The following is a 24,275-nucleotide window of genomic DNA, read 5'->3' as shown; positions in this document are numbered from 1 at the left end:
TATCAATCGTAGTCCTTTCGATAAGTAAGATTGTCGAACCCAACGAGGAGCAGAAGGCTCTGATAAACGGATTTCAGCAAGGTAATAACTGCAAGCACTGAAAGTAGCCGTAACAAGTGATTGTGTAGCAGGTGAAACGTAGCGAGCAAAGAGTAACAAGTAACAAGTAGTAGCAGTGAAGCAAGTGGCCCAATCCCTTTTGTAGCAAGAGACAAGCCCGAACAAAGTCTTATAGGAGGAAAAACGCTCCCGAGGACACACGGGAATTTCTGTCATGCTAGTTTCATCATGTTCATATGATTCGCGTTCGTTACTTTGATAGTTTGATATGTGGGTGGACCGGCGCTTGGGTACTGCCCTTACTTGGACAAGCATCCCACTTATGATTAACCTCTCTCACAAGCATCCGCAACTACAAAATAAGAATTAAGACAAAGTCTAACCATAGCATTAAACTAGTGGATCCAAATCAGCCCCTCATGAAGCAACACATAGACTGGGGTTTAAGCTTTTGTCACTCCAGCAACACATCATCTACTTACTACTTCCCAATGCCTTCCTCTAGGCCCAAATAAGGTGAAGTGTTATGTAGTCAACGTTCAGATAACACCACTAGAGAAAAAACAACATACAACATATCAAAATACCGAACGAATATCAAATTCACATGACTATTAGTAACATGACTTATCCCATGTCCTCAGGAACAAAAGTAACTGCTCACAAGACATAATCATAATCATGATCAGAGGTGTAATGAATAGCATCAAGGATCTGAACATAAACTCTTCCACCAAGTAATCCAACTAGCATCAACTACAAAGAGTAATCAACACTACTAGCAACCTTACAAGTACCAATCGGAGTCGTGAGACGGAGATTGGTTACAAGAGATGAACTAGGGATTGGAGAGGAGATGGTGCTGATGAAGATGTTTATGAAGATGCCTCCCTTCCGACGAGAGGAGTGTTGGTGATGACGATGGCGACGATTCTCCCCTCCGGGAGGGAAGTTTCCCTGGCAGGATTGTCCTGCCGGAGCTCTAGATTGGATCTGCTCAAGTTCTGCCTTGTGGCGGCGGCGAAACCACGAAAAAGCTCCCGATTGATTTTTTTTCCAGACCAAAACCCTTCATATAGCAAAAGGGGGGAGCTAGTGGGCCTCCAGGAAGCCCACAAGCTTGCCCTGCGCCACAAGGGGGGTGGTGGCGGAGTGGGGGCTTGTGGAGTCCTGGTGGCCCCCCTCCGGTAGTTCTTTGGCCCAGTATTTTTAGTATATTCCAGAAAAAATCCACGTAACTTTTCAGGGCATTTGGAGATGTGCAGAATAGTGGACTAGGATTTCCTCCTTTTCTAATCCAGAATTCTAGCTGCCTGAATTCTCCCTCTTCAAATAAACCTTGCAAAATAAGAGAGAAAAGGCATAAATATGGTACCACAAGTAATATAACAACCCAAAAAGCAATAAATATCAACATGAAAGCATGATGCAAAATGGACGTATCAGCCACCGACAGCGGCGGCGATGACGATCGGCCGTTCGTCTACAATGGCTTCACCGGCGTGAACTTGACGCTCGAAGGCGCGACCTTCATTCAGAGCGGCCTCCTCAGGCTGACTAACGGTAGCGACGGGGGTAAAGGCCAGGCCTTCCACCTGTCCCCTTTGTCGTTTCTCACAGCGTCGAACGCCACTGGCCCCGCGATCCTTCTCGACCACCTTCGTCTTCACCATCTTCAGTCGATACGACATCGACGACGACCTGAGGAGCGACAGCATGGGCTTCTTTGTCTCTGAATCTGAGGACGTGTACTTGGCTTTCAGCTACACCGATACTAGCCACCGCTTCTTCGCCGTGGAGTTTGCATTCGAAGATGAACGCAACGATGTCGGCATCTCCTCAATAGCTCGGCGTCCGATTTATCCAGCGCCGGGTACTATGCTTATGTTGACGGCACCGAGATCTTCCGGTACCTAAGCCTGATGAGCGGGAAGGCTGTGCAAGTGTGGGTAGACTACGATGGCAGGGCCACAGAGATCACCGTGACCATGGCTCCACTAGGTATGGCAAGGACCCAGAGGCCCCTGTTGCAGACCACCACTAGTAGAAAATGGGTCTTTCGGTCAAAGCCCAAAACCATATTAGCGTCGGTTCAAACTAAAACCGGGACCAATGCCAGGCATTGGTCCCGGTTCGAGCTGCCAGGCCCTAGCGGGGCAATAGCCCAGGTTCGGTTCGATGCATTAGCCCCTGTTCGCGCCAAAAACCGGGACTAAACATCCAGCGACTATCACGTGGTGTTCCGCGGTGGTGGCAACCGTTCGTATTGTTGGAATTATGCCCTAGAGGCAATAATAAATGTATAGTTGTTATTATAATTCTTGTATCAAGATAATACTTTATTATCCATGCTATAATTGTATTGAATGAAGACTCATTTACATGTGTGGATACATAGACAAAACACCGTCCCTTGCATGCCTCTAGTTGGCTAGCCAGTTGATCAATGATAGTAAGTGTCTTCTGATTATGAACAAGGTGTTGTTACTTGATAACTGGATCACGTCATTGGGAGAATCACGTGATGGACTAGACCCAAACTAATAGACGTAGCATGTTGATCGTGTCATTTTGTTGCTACTGTTTTCTGCGTGTCAAGTATTTATTCCTATGACCATGAGATCATATAACTCACTGACACCGGAGGAATGCTTTGTGTGTATCAAACGTCGCAACGTAACTGGGTGACTATAAAGATGCTCTACAGGTATCTCCGAAGGTGTTAGTTGAGTTAGTATGGATCAAGACTGGGATTTGTCACTCCGTGTGACGGAGAGGTATCTCGGGGCCCACTCGGTAATACAACATCACACACAAGCCTTGCAAGCAATGTAACTTAGTGTAAGTTGCGGGATCTTGTATTACGGAACGAGTAAAGAGACTTGCCGGTAAATGAGATTGAAATAGGTATGCGGATACTGACGATCGAATCTCGGGCAAGTAACATACCGAAGGACAAAGGGAATGACATACGGGATTATACGAATCCTTGGCACTGAGGTTCAAACGATAAGATCTTCGTAGAATATGTAGGATCCAATATGGGCATCCAGGTCCCGCTATTGGATATTGACCGAGGAGTCTCTCGGGTCATGTCTACATAGTTCTCGAACCCGCAGGGTCTGCACACTTAAGGTTCGACCTTGTTTTATGCGTATTTGAGTTATATGGTTGGTTACCGAATGTTGTTCGGAGTCCCGGATGAGATCATGGATGTCACGAGGGTTTCCGGAATGGTCCGGAAACGAAGATTGATATATAGGATGACCTCATTTGATTACCGGAAGGTTTTCAGAGTTACCGGGAATGTACCGGGAATGACGAATGGGTTCCGGGAGTTCACCGGGGGGGCAACCCACCCCGGGGAAGCCCATAGGCTTTGGGGAGACACACCAGCCCTTAGTGGGCTGGTGGGACAGCCCCAAGGGAGCCCCTCGCGTCTGAAACCCTGATACTTCGAGAGAGATTGTCCGTTTTGTACACGAAGTGCATCCAGTTTTTGCCGTAACCCTCTAAACTTTCTCGCACATGCTATGTGGGTGAAATGATGATACCATGCCAACTTGGAAACTTTTCATAGTTCATTTCAAATGCTTTTCAATTTCATGGTCTTATAGCTCAAAATAACCAGTAAATGCTTGAAAAATAACAAATGAAGTAAGAATGGGTTGTAAATTGATGATGTGGCTTTGAATGGTGCATTTTGAACACAGAAAAACTATGGAGTTCAAATAAGTTCAAAAAAATGAAATCCCTTTGTAACAGACGAGTTTCCGTATGAAACCGTGATACTTCCAAAGAGATTGTCCGTTTTGTACACGAAGTGCATCCAGTTTTTTCCGTAACCCTCTCAACTTTCTGGCACATGCTATGTGGGTGAAATGAAGATACCATGCCAACTCGGAACCTTTTCAGAGTTCATTTCAAATGCTTTTCAATTTCATGGTCTTATAGCTCAAAATAATCAGTAAATGCATGAAAAATAACAAATGAAGTCAGAATGGGTTGTAAATTGATGATGTGGCTTTGAATGGTGCATTTTGAACACAAAAAAACTATGGAGTTCAAATAAGTTCAAAAAATGAAATCCCTTTGTAACAGACGAGTTTCCGTATCAAACCCTGATACTTCCAAAGAGATTGTCCGTTTTGTACACGAAGTGCATCCAGTTTTTGCCGTAACCCTCTCACTTTCTCGCACATGCTATGTGGGTGAAATGATGATACAATGCCAACTTGGAACCTTTTCAGAGTTCATTTCAAATGCTTTTCAATTTCATAGTCTTATAGCTCAAAATAATCAGTAAATGCATGAAAAATAAAAAATGAAGTCGGAAAGGGTTGTAAATTGATGATGTGCCTTTGAATGGTGCATTTTAAATACAGAAAAACTATGGAGTTCAAATAAGTTCAAAAAAATGAAATCCCTTTGTAACAGACGAGTTTCCGTATGAAACCCTGATACTTCCAAAGAGATTGTCCGTTTTGTACACGAAGTGCATCCAGTTTTTGTCGTAACCCTCTCAACTTTCTCGCACATGCTATGTGGGTGAAATGATGATACCATGCCAAATTGGAACCTTTTTAGAGTTCATTTCAAATGCTTTTCAATTTCATGGTCTTATAGCTCAAAATAACCAGTAAATGCATGAAAATAACAAATGAAGTAAGAATGGGTTGTAAATTGATGATGTGGCTTTGAATGGTGCATTTTGAACACAGAAAAACTATGGAGTTCAAATAAGTTCAAAAAAAAGTGAAATCCCTTTGTAACAGACGAGTTTCCGTATGAAACCGTGATACTTCCAAAGAGATTGTCCGTTTTGTACACGAAGTGCATCCAGTTTTTGCCGTAACCCTCTCAACTTTTCGCACATGCTATGTGGGTGAAATGATGATACCATGCCAACTTGGAACCTTTTCAGAGTTCATTTCAAATGATCTTCAATTTCATGGTCTTATAGCTCAAAATAATCAGTAAATGCATTGAAAATAACAAATGAAGTCACAAAGGGTTGTAAATTGATGATGTGGCTTTTTATGGTGCATTTTGAACATAGAAAAACTATGGCGTTCAAATAAGTTCAAAAAAATGAAATCCCTTTGTAACAGACGAGTTTTCGTCTGAAACCCTGATACTTCGAGAGAGATTGTCCGTTTTGTACACGAAGTGCATCCAGTTTTTGCCGTAACCCTCTCAACTTTCTCGCACATGCTGTGTGGGTGAAATGATGATACCATGCCAACTTGGAACCTTTTCATAGTTCATTTCAAATGCTTTTCAATTTCATGGTCTTATAGCTCAAAATAATCAGTAAATGCATGAAAAATAACAAATGAACTCAGAAAGGGTTGTAAATTGATGATGTGGCTTTGAATGGTGCATTTTGAACACAGAAAAACTATGGAGTTCAAATAAGTTCAAAAAAATGAAATCCCTTTGTAACAGACAAGTTTCCGTATGAAACCCTGATACTTCCAAAGAGATTGTCCGTTTTGTACACGAAGTGCATCCAGTTTTTGCCGTAACCCTCTCAACTTTCTAGCACATGCTATGTGGGTGAAATGAAAATACCATGCCAACTTGGAACCTTTTCAGAGTTCATTTCAAATGCTTTTCAATTTCATGGTCTTATAGCTCAAAATAATCAGTAAATGCATGAAAAATAACAAATGAAGTCAGAATGGGTTGTAAATTGATGATGTGGCTTTGAATGGTGCATTTTGAACACAGAAAAACTATGGAGTTCAAATAAGTTCAAAAAATGAAATCCCTTTGTAACAGACAAGTTTCCGTATGAAACCCTGATACTTCCAAAGAGATTGTCCGTTTTGTACACGAAGTGCATCCAGTTTTTGCCGTAACCCTCTCACTTTCTCGCACATGCTATGTGGGTGAAATGATGATACAATGCCAACTTGGAACCTTTTCAGAGTTCATTTCAAATGCTTTTCAATTTCGTGGTCTTATAGCTCAAAATAATCAGTAAATGCATGAAAAATAAAAAATGAAGTTGGAAAGGGTTGTAAATTGATGATGTGCCTTTGAATGGTGCATTTTAAACACAGAAAAACTATGGAGTTCAAATAAGTTCAAAAAATGAAATCCCTTTGTAACAGACGAGTTTCCGTATCAAACCCTGATACTTCCAAAGAGATTGTCCGTTTTGTACACGAAGTGCATCCAGTTTTTGCCGTAACCCTCTCACTTTCTCGCACATGCTATGTGGGTGAAATGATGATACAATGCCAACTTGGAACCTTTTCAGAGTTCATTTCAAATGCTTTTCAATTTCATGGTCTTATAGCTCAAAATAATCAGTAAATGCATGAAAAATAAAAAATGAAGTCGGAAAGGGTTGTAAATTGATGATGTGCCTTTGAATGGTGCATTTTAAACACAGAAAAACTATGGAGTTCAAATAAGTTCAAAAAAATGAAATCCCTTTGTAACAGACGAGTTTCCGTATGAAACCCTGATACTTCCGAAGAGATTGTCCGTTTTGTACACGAAGTGCATCCAGTTTTTTTCGTAACCCTCTCAACTTTCTCGCACATGCTATGTGGGTGAAATGATGATACCATGCCAAATTGGAACCTTTTCAGAGTTCATTTCAAATGCTTTTCAATTTCATGGTCTTATAGCTCAAAATAACCAGTAAATGCATGAAAAATAACAAATGAAGTAAGAATGGGTTGTAAATTGATGATGTGGCTTTGAATGGTGCATTTTGAACACAGAAAAACTATGGAGTTCAAATAAGTTCAAAAAAGTGAAATCCCTTTGTAACAGACGAGTTTCCGTATGAAACCGTGATACTTTCAAAGAGATTGTCCGTTTTGTACACGAAGTGCATCCAGTTTTTGCCGTAACCCTCTCAACTTTTCGCACATGCTATGTGGGTGAAATGATGATACCATGCCAACTTGGAACCTTTTCAGAGTTCATTTCAAATGATTTTCAATTTCATGGTCTTATAGCTCAAAATAATCAGTAAATGCATTGAAAATAACAAATGAAGTCACAAAGGGTTGTAAATTGATGATGTGGCTTTGAATGGTGCATTTTGAACATAGAAAAACTATGGAGTTCAAATAAGTTCAAAAAAATGAAATCCCTTTGTAACAGATGAGTTTTCGTCTGAAACCCCGATACTTCCAAAGAGATTGTCCGTTTTGTACACGAAGTGCATCCAGTTTTTGCCGTAACCCTCTCACTTTCTCGCACATGCTATGTGGGTGAAATGATGATACAATGCCAACTCGGAACCTTTTCAGAGTTCATTTCAAATGCTTTTCAATTTCATGGTCTTATAGCTCAAAATAATCAGTAAATGCATGAAAAATAAAAAATGAAGTCGGAAAGGGTTGTAAATTGATGATGTGCCTTTGAATGGTGCATTTTAAACACAGAAAAACTATGGAGTTCAAATAAGTTAAAAAAAATGAAATCCCTTTGTAACACACGAGTTTCCGTATGAAACCCTGATACTTCCAAAGAGATTGTCCGTTTTGTACACGAAGGGCATCCAGTTTTTGTCGTAACCCTCTCAACTTTCTCGCACATGCTATGTGGGTGAAATGATGATACCATGCAAAATTGGAACCTTTTCAGAGTTCATTTCAAATGCTTTTCAATTTCATGGTCTTATAGCTCAAAATAACTAGTAAATGCATGAAAAATAACAAATGAAGTAAGAATGGGTTGTAAATTGATGATGTGGCTTTGAATGGTGCATTTTGAACACAGAAAAACTATGGAGTTCTAATAAGTTCAAAAAAAGTGAAATCCCTTTGTAACAGACGAGTTTCCGTATGAAACCGTGATACTTCCAAAGAGATTGTCCGTTTCGTACACGAAGTGCATCCAGTTTTTGCCGTAACCCTCTCAACTTTTCGCACATGCTATGTGGGTGAAATGAAAATACCATGCCAACTCGGAACCTTTTCAGAGTTCATTTCAAATGCTTTTCAATTTCATGGTCTTATAGCTCAAAATAATCAGTAAATGCATGAAAAATAACAAATGAAGTCAGAATGGGTTGTAAATTGATGATGTGGCTTTGAATGGTGCATTTTGAACACAAAAAAACTATGGAGTTCAAATAAGTTCAAAAAATGAAATCCCTTTGTAACAGACGAGTTTCCGTATCAAACCCTGATACTTCCAAAGAGATTGTCCGTTTTGTACACGAAGTGCATCCAGTTTTTGCCGTAACCCTCTCACTTTCTCGCACATGCTATGTGGGTGAAATGATGATACAATGCCAACTTGGAACCTTTTCAGAGTTCATTTCAAATGCTTTTCAATTTCATGGTCTTATAGCTCAAAATAATCAGTAAATGCATGAAAAATAAAAAATGAAGTCGGAAAGGGTTGTAAATTGATGATGTGCCTTTGAATGGTGCATTTTAAATACAGAAAAACTATGGAGTTCAAATAAGTTCAAAAAAATGAAATCCCTTTGTAACAGACGAGTTTCCGTATGAAACCCTGATACTTCCAAAGAGATTGTCCGTTTTGTACACGAAGTGCATCCAGTTTTTGTCGTAACCCTCTCAACTTTCTCGCACATGCTATGTGGGTGAAATGATGATACCATGCCAAATTGGAACCTTTTCAGAGTTCATTTCAAATGCTTTTCAATTTCATGGTCTTATAGCTCAAAATAACCAGTAAATGCATGAAAATAACAAATGAAGTAAGAATGGGTTGTAAATTGATGATGTGGCTTTGAATGGTGCATTTTGAACACAGAAAAACTATGGAGTTCAAATAAGTTCAAAAAAAAGTGAAATCCCTTTGTAACAGACGAGTTTCCGTATGAAACCGTGATACTTCTAAAGAGATTGTCCGTTTTGTACACGAAGTGCATCCAGTTTTTGCCGTAACCCTCTCAACTTTTCGCACATGCTATGTGGGTGAAATGATGATACCATGCCAACTTGGAACCTTTTCAGAGTTCATTTCAAATGATCTTCAATTTCATGGTCTTATAGCTCAAAATAATCAGTAAATGCATTGAAAATAACAAATGAAGTCACAAAGGGTTGTAAATTGATGATGTGGCTTTTTATGGTGCATTTTGAACATAGAAAAACTATGGCGTTCAAATAAGTTCAAAAAAATGAAATCCCTTTGTAACAGACGAGTTTTCGTCTGAAACCCTGATACTTCGAGAGAGATTGTCCGTTTTGTACACGAAGTGCATCCAGTTTTTGCCGTAACCCTCTCAACTTTCTCGCACATGCTGTGTGGGTGAAATGATGATACCATGCCAACTTGGAACCTTTTCATAGTTCATTTCAAATGCTTTTCAATTTCATGGTCTTATAGCTCAAAATAATCAGTAAATGCATGAAAAATAACAAATGAACTCAGAAAGGGTTGTAAATTGATGATGTGGCTTTGAATGGTGCATTTTGAACACAGAAAAACTATGGAGTTCAAATAAGTTCAAAAAAATGAAATCCCTTTGTAACAGACGAGTTTCCGTATGAAACCCTGATACTTCCAAAGAGATTGTCCGTTTTGTACACGAAGTGCATCCAGTTTTTGCCGTAACCCTCTCAACTTTCTAGCACATGCTATGTGGGTGAAATGAAAATACCATGCCAACTCGGAACCTTTTCAGAGTTCATTTCAAATGCTTTTCAATTTCATGGTCTTATAGCTCAAAATAATCAGTAAATGCATGAAAAATAACAAATGAAGTCAGAATGGGTTGTAAATTGATGATGTGGCTTTGAATGGTGCATTTTGAACACAGAAAAACTATGGAGTTCAAATAAGTTCAAAAAATGAAATCCCTTGGTAACAGACAAGTTTCCGTATGAAACCCTGATACTTCCAAAGAGATTGTCCGTTTTGTACACGAAGTGCATCCAGTTTTTGCCGTAACCCTCTCACTTTCTCGCACATGCTATGTGGGTGAAATGATGATACAATGCCAACTTGGAACCTTTTCAGAGTTCATTTCAAATGCTTTTCAATTTCGTGGTCTTATAGCTCAAAATAATCAGTAAATGCATGAAAAATAAAAAATGAAGTTGGAAAGGGTTGTAAATTGATGATGTGCCTTTTAATGGTGCATTTTAAACACAGAAAAACTATGGAGTTCAAATAAGTTCAAAAAAATGAAATCCCTTTGTAACAGACGAGTTTCCGTATGAAACCCTGATACTTCCGAAGAGATTGTCCGTTTTGTACACGAAGTGCATCCAGTTTTTGTCGTAACCCTCTCAACTTTCTCGCACATGCTATGTGGGTGAAATGATGATACCATGCCAAATTGGAACCTTTTCAGAGTTCATTTCAAATGCTTTTCAATTTCATGGTCTTATAGCTCAAAATAACCAGTAAATGCATGAAAATAACAAATGAAGTAAGAATGGGTTGTAAATTGATGATGTGGCTTTGAATGGTGCATTTTGAACACAGAAAAACTATGGAGTTCAAATATGTTCAAAAAAGTGAAATCCCTTTGTAACAGACGAGTTTCCGTATGAAACCGTGATACTTTCAAAGAGATTGTCCGTTTTGTACACGAAGTGCATCCAGTTTTTGCCGTAACCCTCTCAACTTTTCGCACATGCTATGTGGGTGAAATGATGATACCATGCCAACTTGGAACCTTTTCAGAGTTCATTTCAAATGATTTTCAATTTCATGGTCTTATAGCTCAAAATAATCAGTAAATGCATTGAAAATAACAAATGAAGTCACAAAGGGTTGTAAATTGATGATGTGGCTTTGAATGGTGCATTTTGAACATAGAAAAACTATGGAGTTCAAATAAGTTCAAAAAAATGAAATCCCTTTGTAACAGATGAGTTTTCGTCTGAAACCCCGATACTTCCAAAGAGATTGTCCGTTTTGTACACGAAGTGCATCCAGTTTTTGCCGTAACCCTCTCACTTTCTCGCACATGCTATGTGGGTGAAATGATGATACAATGCCAACTCGGAACCTTTTCAGAGTTCATTTCAAATGCTTTTCAATTTCATGTTCTTATAGCTCAAAATAATCAGTAAATGCATGAAAAATAAAAAATGAAGTCGGAAAGGGTTGTAAATTGATGATGTGCCTTTGAATGGTGCATTTTAAACACAGAAAAACTATGGAGTTCAAATAAGTTCAAAAAAATGAAATCCCTTTGTAACACACGAGTTTCCGTATGAAACCCTGATACTTTCAAAGAGATTGTCCGTTTTGTACACGAAGGGCATCCAGTTTTTGTCGTAACCCTCTCAACTTTCTCGCACATGCTATGTGGGTGAAATGATGATACCATGCAAAATTGGAACCTTTTCAGAGTTCATTTCAAATGCTTTTCAATTTCATGGTCTTATAGCTCAAAATAACTAGTAAATGCATGAAAAATAACAAATGAAGTAAGAATGGGTTGTAAATTGATGATGTGGCTTTGAATGGTGCATTTTGAACACAGAAAAACTATGGAGTTCTAATAAGTTCAAAAAAAGTGAAATCCCTTTGTAACAGACGAGTTTCCGTATGAAACCGTGATACTTCCAAAGAGATTGTCCGTTTCGTACACGAAGTGCATCCAGTTTTTGCCGTAACCCTCTCAACTTTTCGCACATGCTATGTGGGTGAAATGATGATACCATGCCAACTTGGAACCTTTTCAGAGTTCATTTCAAATGATTTTCAATTTCATGGTCTTATAGCTCAAAATAGTCAGTAAATGCATTGAAAATAACAAATGAAGTCACAAAGGGTTGTAAATTGATGATGTGGCTTTGTATGGTGCATTTTGAACATAGAAAAATTATGGAGTTCAAATAAGTTCAAAAAAATGAAATCCCTTTGTAACAGACGAGTTTTCGTCTGAAATCCCGATACTTCCAAAGAGATTGTCCGTTTTGTACACGAAGTGCATCCAGTTTTTGCCGTAACCCTCTCAACTTTCTCGCACATGCTATGTGGGTGAAATGATGATACCATGCCAACTTGTAACCTTTTCATAGTTCATTTCAACTGCTTTTCAATTTCATGGTCTTATAGCTCAAAATAATCAGTAAATGCATGAAAAATAACAAATGAAGTCAGAAAGGGTTGTAAATTGATGATGTGGCTTTGAATGGTTCATTTTGAACAAAGAAAAACTATGGAGTTCAAATAAGTTCAAAAAAATGAAATCCCTTTGTAACAGACGAGTTTCCGTATGAAACCCTGATACTTCCAAAGAGATTGTCCGTTTTGTACACGAAGTGCATCCAGTTTTTGTCGTAACCCTCTCAACTTTCTCGCACATGCTATGTGGGTGAAATGAAAATACCATGCCAACTCGGAACCTTTTCAGAGTTCATTTCAAATGCTTTTCAATTTCATGGTCTTATAGCTCAAAATAATCAGTAAATGCATGAAAAATAACAAATGAAGTCAGAATGGGTTGTAAATTGATGATGTGGCTTTGAATGGTGCATTTTGAACACAGAAAAACTATGGAGTTCAAATAAGTTCAAAAAATGAAATCCCTTGGTAACAGACAAGTTTCCGTATGAAACCCTGATACTTCCAAAGAGATTGTCCGTTTTGTACACGAAGTGCATCCAGTTTTTGCCGTAACCCTCTCACTTTCTCGCACATGCTATGTGGGTGAAATGATGATACAATGCCAACTTGGAACCTTTTCAGAGTTCATTTCAAATGCTTTTCAATTTCGTGGTCTTATAGCTCAAAATAATCAGTAAATGCATGAAAAATAAAAAATGAAGTTGGAAAGGGTTGTAAATTGATGATGTGCCTTTTAATGGTGCATTTTAAACACAGAAAAACTATGGAGTTCAAATAAGTTCAAAAAAATGAAATCCCTTTGTAACAGACGAGTTTCCGTATGAAACCCTGATACTTCCGAAGAGATTGTCCGTTTTGTACACGAAGTGCATCCAGTTTTTGTCGTAACCCTCTCAACTTTCTCGCACATGCTATGTGGGTGAAATGATGATACCATGCCAAATTGGAACCTTTTCAGAGTTCATTTCAAATGCTTTTCAATTTCATGGTCTTATAGCTCAAAATAACCAGTAAATGCATGAAAAATAACAAATGAAGTAAGAATGGGTTGTAAATTGATGATGTGGCTTTGAATGGTGCATTTTGAACACAGAAAAACTATGGAGTTCAAATATGTTCAAAAAAGTGAAATCCCTTTGTAACAGACGAGTTTCCGTATGAAACCGTGATACTTTCAAAGAGATTGTCCGTTTTGTACACGAAGTGCATCCAGTTTTTGCCGTAACCCTCTCAACTTTTCGCACATGCTATGTGGGTGAAATGATGATACCATGCCAACTTGGAACCTTTTCAGAGTTCATTTCAAATGATTTTCAATTTCATGGTCTTATAGCTCAAAATAATCAGTAAATGCATTGAAAATAACAAATGAAGTCACAAAGGGTTGTAAATTGATGATGTGGCTTTGAATGGTGCATTTTGAACATAGAAAAACTATGGAGTTCAAATAAGTTCAAAAAAATGAAATCCCTTTGTAACAGATGAGTTTTCGTCTGAAACCCCGATACTTCCAAAGAGATTGTCCGTTTTGTACACGAAGTGCATCCAGTTTTTGCCGTAACCCTCTCACTTTCTCGCACATGCTATGTGGGTGAAATGATGATACAATGCCAACTCGGAACCTTTTCAGAGTTCATTTCAAATGCTTTTCAATTTCATGGTCTTATAGCTCAAAATAATCAGTAAATGCATGAAAAATAAAAAATGAAGTCGGAAAGGGTTGTAAATTGATGATGTGCCTTTGAATGGTGCATTTTAAACACAGAAAAACTATGGAGTTCAAATAAGTTCAAAAAAATGAAATCCCTTTGTAACACACGAGTTTCCGTATGAAACCCTGATACTTTCAAAGAGATTGTCCGTTTTGTACACGAAGGGCATCCAGTTTTTGTCGTAACCCTCTCAACTTTCTCGCACATGCTATGTGGGTGAAATGATGATACCATGCAAAATTGGAACCTTTTCAGAGTTCATTTCAAATGCTTTTCAATTTCATGGTCTTATAGCTCAAAATAACTAGTAAATGCATGAAAAATAACAAATGAAGTAAGAATGGGTTGTAAATTGATGATGTGGCTTTGAATGGTGCATTTTGAACACAGAAAAACTATGGAGTTCTAATAAGTTCAAAAAAAGTGAAATCCCTTTGTAACAGACGAGTTTCCGTATGAAACCGTGATACTTCCAAAGAGATTGTCCGTTTCGTACACGAAGTGCATCCAGTTTTTGCCGTAACCCTCTCAACTTTTCGCACATGCTATGTGGGTGAAATGATGATACCATGCCAACTTGGAACCTTTTCAGAGTTCATTTCAAATGATTTTCAATTTCATGGTCTTATAGCTCAAAATAGTCAGTAAATGCATTGAAAATAACAAATGAAGTCACAAAGGGTTGTAAATTGATGATGTGGCTTTGTATGGTGCATTTTGAACATAGAAAAATTATGGAGTTCAAATAAGTTCAAAAAAATGAAATCCCTTTGTAACAGACGAGTTTTCGTCTGAAATCCCGATACTTCCAAAGAGATTGTCCGTTTTGTACACGAAGTGCATCCAGTTTTTGCCGTAACCCTCTCAACTTTCTCGCACATGCTATGTGGGTGAAATGATGATACCATGCCAACTTGGAACCTTTTCATAGTTCATTTCAACTGCTTTTCAATTTCATGGTCTTATAGCTCAAAATAATCAGTAAATGCATGAAAAATAACAAATGAAGTCAGAAAGGGTTGTAAATTGATGATGTGGCTTTGAATGGTTCATTTTGAACAAAGAAAAACTATGGAGTTCAAATAAGTTCAAAAAAATGAAATCCCTTTGTAACAGATGAGTTTCCGTATGAAACCCTGATACTTCCAAAGAGATTGTCCGTTTTGTACACGAAGTGCATCCAGTTTTTGCCGTAACCCTCTCAACTTTCTGGCACATGCTATGTGGGTGAAATGAAGATACCATGCCAACTCGGAACATTTTCAGAGTTCATTTCAAATGCTTTTCAATTTCATGGTCTTATAGCTCAAAATAATCAGTAAATGCATGAAAAATAACAAATGAAGTCAGAATGGGTTGTAAATTGATGATGTGTCTTTGAATGGTGCATTTTGAACACACAAAAACTATGGAGTTCAAATAAGTTCAAAAAATGAAATCCCTTTGTAACAGACGAGTTTCCGTATGAAACCCTGATACTTCCAAAGAGATTGTCCGTTTTGTACACGAAGTGCATCCAGTTTTTGTCGTAACCCTCTCAACTTTCTCGCACATGCTATGTGGGTGAAATGATGATACCATGCAAAATTGGAACCTTTTCAGAGTTCATTTCAAATGCTTTTCAATTTCATGGTCTTATAGCTCAAAATAACCAGTAAATGCATGAAAAATAACAAATGAAGTAAGAATGGGTTGTAAATTGATGATGTGGCTTTGAATGGTGCATTTTGAACACAGAAAAACTATGGAGTCCAAATAAGTTCAAAAAAAGTGAAATCCCTTTGTAACAGACGAGTTTCCGTATGAAACCGTGATACTTCCAAAGAGATTGTCCGTTTTGTACACGAAGTGCATCCAGTTTTTGCCGTAACCCTCTCAACTTTTCGCACATGCTATGTGGGTGAAATGATGATACCATGCCAACTTGGAACCTTTTCAGAGTTCATTTCAAATGATTTTCAATTTCATCGTCTTATAGCTCAAAATAATCAGTAAATGCATTGAAAATAACAAATGAAGTCACAAAGGGTTGTAAATTGATGATGTGGCTTTGTATGGTGCATTTTGAACATAGAAAAACTATGGAGTTCAAATAAGTACAAAAAAATGAAATCCCTTTGTAACAGACGAGTTTTCGTCTGAAACCCCGATACTTCCAAAGAGATTGTCCGTTTTGTACACGAAGTGCATCCAGTTTTTGCCGTAACCCTCTCAACTTTCTCGCACATGCTATGTGGGTGAAATGATGATACCATGCCAACTTGGAACCTTTTCATAGTTCATTTCAACTGCTTTTCAATTTCATGGTCTTATAGCTCAAAATAATCAGTAAATGCATGAAAAATAACAAATGAAGTCAGAAAGGGTTGTAAATTGATGATGTGGCTTTGAATGGTTCATTTCGAACACAGAAAAACTATGGAGTTCAAATAAGTTCAAAAAAATGAAATCCCTTTGTAACAGACGAGTTTCCGTATGAAACCCTGATACTTCCAAAGAGATTGTCCGTTTTGTACACGAAGTGCATCCAGTTTTTGCCGTAACCCTCTCAACTTTCTGGCACATGCTATGTGGGTGAAATGAAGATACCATGGCAACTCGGAACCTTTTCAGAGTTCATTTCAAATGCTTTTCAATTTCATGGTCTTATAGCTCAAAATAATCAGTAAATGGATGAAAAATAACAAATGAAGTCAGAATGGGTTGTAAATTGATGATGTGGCTTTGAATGGTGCATTTTGAACACACAAAAATTATGGAGTTCAAATAAGTTCAAAAAATGCAGTCCCTTTGTAACAGACGAGTTTCCGTATGAAACCCTGATACTTCCAAAGAGATTGTCCGTTTTGTACACGAAGTGCATCCAGTTTTTGTCGTAACCCTCTCAACTTTCTCGCACATGCTATGTGGGTGAAATGATGATACCATGCAAAATTGGAACCTTTTCAGAGTTCATTTCAAATCCTTTTCAATTTCATGGTCTTATAGCTCAAAATAACCAGTAAATGCATGAAAAATAACAAATGAAGTAAGAATGGGTTGTAAATTGATGATGTGCCTTTGAATGGTGCATTTTGAACACAGAAAAACTATGGAGTTCAAATAAGTTCAAAAAAGTGAAATCCCTTTGTAACAGACGAGTTTCCGTATGAAACCGTGATACTTCCAAAGAGATTGTCCGTTTTGTACACGAAGTGCATCCAGTTTTTGCCGTAACCCTCTCAACTTTTCGCACATGCTATGTGGGTGAAATGATGATACCATGCCAACTTGGAACCTTTTTAGAGTTCATTTCAAATGATTTTCAATTTCATGGTCTTATAGCTCAAAATAATCAGTAAATGCATTGAAAATAACAAATGAAGTCACAAAGGGTTGTAAATTGATGATGTGGCTTTGTATGGTGCATTTTGAACATAGAAAAACTATGGAGTTCAAATAAGTTGAAAAAAATGAAATCCCTTTGTAACAGACGAGTTTTCGTCTGAAACCCCGATACTTCCAAAGAGATTGTCCGTTTTGTACACGAAGTGCATCCAGTTTTTGCCGTAACCCTCTCAACTTTCTCGCACATGCTATGTGGGTGAAATGATGATACCATGTCAACTTGGAACCTTTTCATAGTTCATTTCAACTGCTTTTCAATTTCATGGTCTTATAGCTCAAAATAATCAGTAAATGCATGAAAAATAACAAATAAAGTCAGAAAGGGTTGTAAATTGATGATGTGGCTTTGAATGGTGCATTTTGAACACAGACAAACTATGGAGTTCAAATAAGTTCAAAAAAAGTGAAATCCCTTTGTAAGAGACGAGTTTTCGTCTGAAACCGTGATACTTCCAAAGATATTGTCCGTTTTGTACACGAAGTGCATCCAGTTTTTGCCGTAACCCTCTCAACTTTCTGGCACATGCTATGTGGGTGAAATGAAGATACCATGCCAACTCGGAACCTTTTCAGAGTTCATTTCAAATGCTTTTCAATTTCATGGTGTTATAGCTCAAAATAATCAGTAAATGCACGAAAAATAACAAATAAAGTCAGAATGGGTTGTAAATTGATGATGTGGCTTTGAATGGTGCATTTTGAACACAGAAAAACTATGGAGTTCAAATAAGTTCAAAAAATGAAATCCCTTTGTAACAGACGAGTTTCCGTATGAAACCCTCATACTTCCAAAGAGATTGTCCGTTTTGTAGACGAAGTGCATCCAGTTTTTGCCGTAACCCTCTCACTTTCTCGCACATGCTATGTGGGTGAAATGATGATACAATGCCAACTTGGAACCTTTTCAGAGTTCATTTCAAATGCTTTTCAATTTCGTGGTCTTATAGCTCAAAATAATCAGTAAATGCATGAAAAATAAAAAATGAAGTTGGAAAGGGTTGTAAATTGATGATGTGCCTTTGAATGGTGCATTTTAAACACAGAAAAACTATGGAGTTCAAATAAGTTCAAAAAAATGAAATCCCTTTGTAACAGACGAGTTTCCGTATGAAACCCTGATACTTCCGAAGAGATTGTTCGTTTTGTACACGAAGTGCATCCAGTTTTTGTCGTAACCCTCTCAACTTTCTCACACATGCTATGTGGGTGAAATGATGATACCATGCCAAATTGGAACCTTTTTAGAGTTCATTTCAAATGCTTTTCAATTTCATGGTCTTATAGCTCAAAATAATCAGTAAATGCATGAAAAATAAAAAATGAAGTTGGAAAGGGTTGTAAATTGATGATGTGCCTTTGAATGGTGCATTTTAAACACAGAAAAACTATGGAGTTCAAATAAGTTCAAAAAATGAAATCCCTTTGTAACAGACGAGTTTCCGTATGAAACCCTGATACTTCCGAAGAGATTGTCCGTTTTGTACACGAAGTGCATCCAGTTTTTGTCGTAACCCTCTCAACTTTCTCGCACATGCTATGTGGGTGAAATGATGATACCATGCCAAATTGGAACCTTTTCAGAGATCATTTCAAATGCTTTTCAATTTCATGGTCTTATAGCTCAAAATAACCAGTAAATGCATGAAAAATAACAAATGAAGTAAGAATGGGTTGTAAATTGATGATGTGGCTTTGAATGGTGCATTTTGAACACAGAAAAACTATGGAGTTCAAATAAGTTCAAAAAAGTGAAATCCCTTTGTAACAGACGAGTTTCCGTATGAAACCGTGATACTTCCAAAGAGATTGTTCGTTTTGTACACGAAGTGCATCCAGTTTTTTCCGTAACCCTCTCAACTTTTCGCACATGCTATGTGGGTGAAATGATGATACCATGCCAACTTGGAACCTTTTCAGAGTTCATTTCAAATGATTTTCAATTTCATGGTCTTATAGCTCAAAATAATCAGTAAATGCATTGAAAATAACAAATGAAGTCACAAAGGGTTGTAAATTGATGATGTGGCTTTGTATGGTGCAATTTGAACATAGAAAACCTATGGAGTTCAAATAAGTTCAAAAAAATGAAATCCCTTTGTAACAGACGAGTTTTCGTCTGAAACCCCGATACTTCCAAAGAGATTGTCCGTTTTGTACACGAAGTGCATCCAGTTTTTGCCGTAACCCTCTCAACTTTCTCGCACATGCTATGTGGGTCAAAGGATGATACCATGCCAACTTGGAACCTTTTCATGGTTCATTTCAACTGCTTTTCAATTTCATGGTCTTATAGCTCAAAATAATCAGTAAATGCATGAAAAATAACAAATGAAGTCAGAAAGGGTTGTAAATTGATGATGTGGCTTTGAATGGTGCATTTTGAACACAGAAAAACTATGGAGTTCAAATAAGTTCAAAAAAGTGAAATCCCTTTGTAACAGACGAGTTTCCGTATGAAACCCCGATACTTCCAAAGAGATTGTCCGTTTTGTACACGAAGTGCATCCAGTTTTTGCCTTAACCCTCTCAACTTTCTGGCACATGCTATGTGGGTGAAATGAAGATCCCATGCCAACTCGGAACCTTTTCAGAGTTCATTTCAAATGCTTTTCATTTTCATGGTCTTATAGCTCAAAATAATCAGTAAATGCATGAAAAATAACAAATGAAGTCAGAATGGGTTGTAAATTGATGATGTGGCTTTGAATGGTGCATTTTGAACACAGAAAAACAATGTAGTTCAAATAAGTTCAAAAAATGAAATCCCTTTGTAACAGACGAGTTTCCGTATGAAACCCTCATACTTCCAAAGAGATTGTCCGTTTTGTACACGAAGTGCATCCAGTTTTTGCCGTAACCCTCTCACTTTCTCCCACATGCTATGTGGGTGAAATGATGATACAATGCCAACTTGGAACCTTTTCAGAGTTCATTTCAAATGCTTTTCAATTTCGTGGTCTTATAGCTCAAAATAATCAGTAAATGCATGAAAAATAAAAAATGAAGTTGGAAAGGGTTGTAAATTGATGATGTGCCTTTGAATGGTGCATTTTAAACACAGAAAAACTATGGAGTTCAAATAAGTTCAAAAAAATGAAATCCCTTTGTAACAGACGAGTTTCCGTATGAAACCCTGATACTTCCGAAGAGATTGTCCGTTTTGTACACGAATTGCATCCAGTTTTTGTCGTAACCCTCTCAACTTTCTCGCACATGCTATGTGGGTGAAATGATGATACCATGCCAAATTGGAACCTTTTCAGAGTTCATTTCAAATGCTTTTCAATTTCATGGTCTTATAGCTCAAAATAACCAGTAAATGCATGAAAAAAAACAAATGAAGTAAGAATGGGTTGTAAATTGATGATGTGGCTTTGAATGGTGCATTTTGAACACAGAAAAACTATGGAGTTCAAATAAGTTCAAAAAAGTGAAATCCCTTTGTAACAGACGAGTTTCCGTATGAAACCGTGATACTTTCAAAGAGATTGTCCGTTTTGTACACGAAGTGCATCCAGTTTTTGCCGTAACCCTCTCAACTTTTCGCACATGCTATGTGGGTGAAATGATGATACCATGCCAACTTGGAACCTTTTCAGAGTTCATTTCAAATGATTTTCAATTTCATGGTCTTATAGCTCAAAATAATCAGTAAATGCATTGAAAATAACAAATGAAGTCACAAAGGGTTGTAAATTGATGATGTGGCTTTGAATGGTGCATTTTGAACATAGAAAAACTATGGAGTTCAAATAAGTTCAAAAAAATGAAATCCCTTTGTAACAGATGAGTTTTCGTCTGAAACCCCGATACTTCCAAAGAGATTGTCCGTTTTGTACACGAAGTGCATCCAGTTTTTGCCGTAACCCTCTCAACTTTCTCGCACATGCTATGTGGGTGAAATGATGATACCATGCCAACTTGGAACCTTTTCATAGTTCATTTCAACTGCTTTTCAATTTCATGGTCTTATAGCTCAAAATAATCAGTAAATGCATGAAAAATAACAAATGAAGTCAGAAAGGGTTGTAAATTGATGATGTGGCTTTGAATGGTGCATTTTGAACACAGAAAAACTATGGAGTTCAAATAAGTTCAAAAAAAGTGAAATCCCTTTGTAACAGACGAGTTTCCGTATGAAACCGTGATACTTCCAAAGAGATTGTCCGTTTTGTACACGAAGTGCATCCAGTTTTTGCCGTAACCCTCTCAACTTTTCGCACATGCTATGTGGGTGAAATGATGATACCATGCCAACTTGGAACCTTTTCAGAGTTCATTTCAAATGATTTTCAATTTCATGGTCTTATAGCTCAAAATAATCAGTAAATGCATTGAAAATAACAAATGAAGTCACAAAGGGTTGTAAATTGATGATGTGGCTTCGTATGGTGCATTTTGAACATAGAAAAACTATGGAGTTCAAATAAGTTCAAAAAAATGAAATCCCTTTGTAACAGACGAGTTTTCGTCTCAAACCCTCATACTTCCAAAGAGATTGTCCGTTTTGTACACGAAGTGCATCCAGTTTTTGCCGTAACCCTCTCAACTTTCTCGCACATGATATGTGGGTGAAATGATGATACCATGCCAACTTGGGACCTTTTCATAGTTCATTTCAACTGCTTTTCAATTTCATGGTCTTATAGCTCAAAATAATCAGTAAATGCATGAAAAATAACAAATGAAGTCAGAAAGGGTTGTAAATTGATGATGTGGCTTTGAATGGTGCATTTTGAACACAGAAAAACTATGGAGTTCAAATAAGTTCAAAAAAATGAAATCCCTTTGTAACAGACGAGTTTCCGTATGAAACCCTGATACTTCCAAAGAGATTGTCCGTTTTGTACACGAAGTGCATCCAGTTTTTGCCGTAACCCTCTCAACTTTCTGGCACATGCTATGTGGGTGAAATGAAGATACCATGCCAACTCGGAACCTTTTCAGAGTTCATTTCAAATGCTTTTCAATTTCATGGTCTTATAGCTCAAAATAATCAGTAAATGCATGAAAAATAACAAATGAAGTCAGAATGGGTTGTAAATTGATGATGTGGCTTTGAATGGTGCATTTTGAACACAGAAAAACTATGGAGTTCAAATAAGTTCAAAAAATGAAATCCCTTTGTAACAGACGAGTTTCCGTATGAAACCCTCATACTTCCAAAGAGATTGTCCGTTTTGTACACGAAGTGCATCCAGTTTTTGCCGTAACCCTCTCACTTTCTCGCACATGCTATGTGGGTGAAATGATGATACAATGCCAACTTGGAACCTTTTCAGAGTTCATTTCAAATGTTTTCAATTTCGTGGTCTTATAGCTCAAAATAATCAGTAAATGCATGAAAAGTAAAAAATGAAGTTGGAAAGGGTTGTAAATTGATGATGTGCCTTTGAATGGTGCATTTTAAACACAGAAAAACTATGGAGTTCAAATAAGTTCAAAAAAATGAAATCCCTTTGTAACAGACGAGTTTCCGTATGAAACCCTGATACTTCCGAAGAGATTGTCCGTTTTGTACACGAAGTGCATCCAGTTTTTGTCGTAACCCTCTCAACTTTCTCGCACATGCTATGTGGGTGAAATGATGATACCATGCCAAATTGGAACCTTTTCAGAGTTCATTTCAAATGCTTTTCAATTTCATGGTCTTATAGCTCAAAATAACCAGTAAATGCATGAAAAATAACAAATGAAGTAAGAATGGGTTGTAAATTGATGATGTGGCTTTGAATGGTGCATTTTGAACACAGAAAAACTATGGAGTTCAAATAAGTTCAAAAAAGTGAAATCCCTTTGTAACAGACGAGTTTCCGTATGAAACCGTGATACTTTCAAAGAGATTGTCCGTTTTGTACACGAAGTGCATCCAGTTTTTGCCGTAACCCTCTCAACTTTTCGCACATGCTATGTGGGTGAAATGATGATACCATGCCAACTTGGAACCTTTTCAGAGTTCATTTCAAATGATTTTCAATTTCATGGTCTTATAGCTCAAAATAATCAGTAAATGCATTGAAAATAACAAATGAAGTCACAAAGGGTTGTAAATTGATGATGTGGCTTTGAATGGTGCATTTTGAACATAGAAAAACTATGGAGTTCAAATAAGTTCAAAAAAATGAAATCCCTTTGTAACAGACGAGTTTTCGTCTGAAACCCCGATACTTCCGAAGAGATTGTCCGTTTTGTACACGAAGTGCGTCCAGTTTTTGCCGTAACCCTCTCAACTTTCTCGCACATGCTATGTGGGTCAAAGGATGATACCATGCCAAATTGGAACCTTTTCAGAGTTCATTTCAAATGCTTTTCAATTTCATGGTCTTATAGCTCAAAATAACCAGTAAATGCATGAAAAATAACAAATGAAGTAAGAATGGGTTGTAAATTGATGATGTGGCTTTGAATGGTGCATTTTGAACACAGAAAAACTATGGAGTTCAAATAAGTTCAAAAAAGTGAAATCCCTTTGTAACAGACGAGTTTCCGTATGAAACCGTGATACTTTCAAAGAGATTGTCCGTTTTGTACACGAAGTGCATCCATTTTTTGCCGTAACCCTCTCAACTTTTCGCACATGCTATGTGGGTGAAATGATGATACCATGCCAACTTGGAACCTTTTCAGAGTTCATTTCAAATGATTTTCAATTTCATGGTCTTATAGCTCAAAATAATCAGTAAATGCATTGAAAATAACAAATGAAGTCACAAAGGGTTGTAAATTGATGATGTGGCTTTGAATGGTGCATTTTGAACATAGAAAAACTATGGAGTTCAAATAAGTTCAAAAAAATGAAATCCCTTTGTAACAGATGAGTTTTCGTCTGAAACCCCGATACTTCCAAAGAGATTGTCCGTTTTGTACACGAAGTGCATCCAGTTTTTGCCGTAACCCTCTCAACTTTCTCGCACATGCTATGTGGGTGAAATGATGATACCATGCCAACTTGGAACCTTTTCATAGTTCATTTCAACTGCTTTTCAATTTCATGGTCTTATAGCTCAAAATAATCAGTAAATGCATGAAAAATAACAAATGAAGTCAGAAAGGGTTGTAAATTGATGATGTGGCTTT

At 37.5% G+C, this 24,275-nt stretch overlaps 1 pseudogene; it reads left to right on the top strand.

Moving 5' to 3' along the window:
• The first annotated feature begins 1,493 nt into the window (after positions 1–1,493).
• LOC123425173 overlaps positions 1,494–24,275 on the top strand; it is a 43,232-nt pseudogene continuing 20,450 nt past the window's right edge.

This window comes from Hordeum vulgare, chromosome 2H (assembly GCF_904849725.1).
Source record: "Hordeum vulgare subsp. vulgare chromosome 2H, MorexV3_pseudomolecules_assembly, whole genome shotgun sequence".
Taxonomy (NCBI): domain Eukaryota; kingdom Viridiplantae; phylum Streptophyta; class Magnoliopsida; order Poales; family Poaceae; genus Hordeum; species Hordeum vulgare.
The sequence above is the reverse complement of the archived record's forward strand: the minus strand, read 5'-3'. Positions and strand labels throughout refer to the sequence as shown.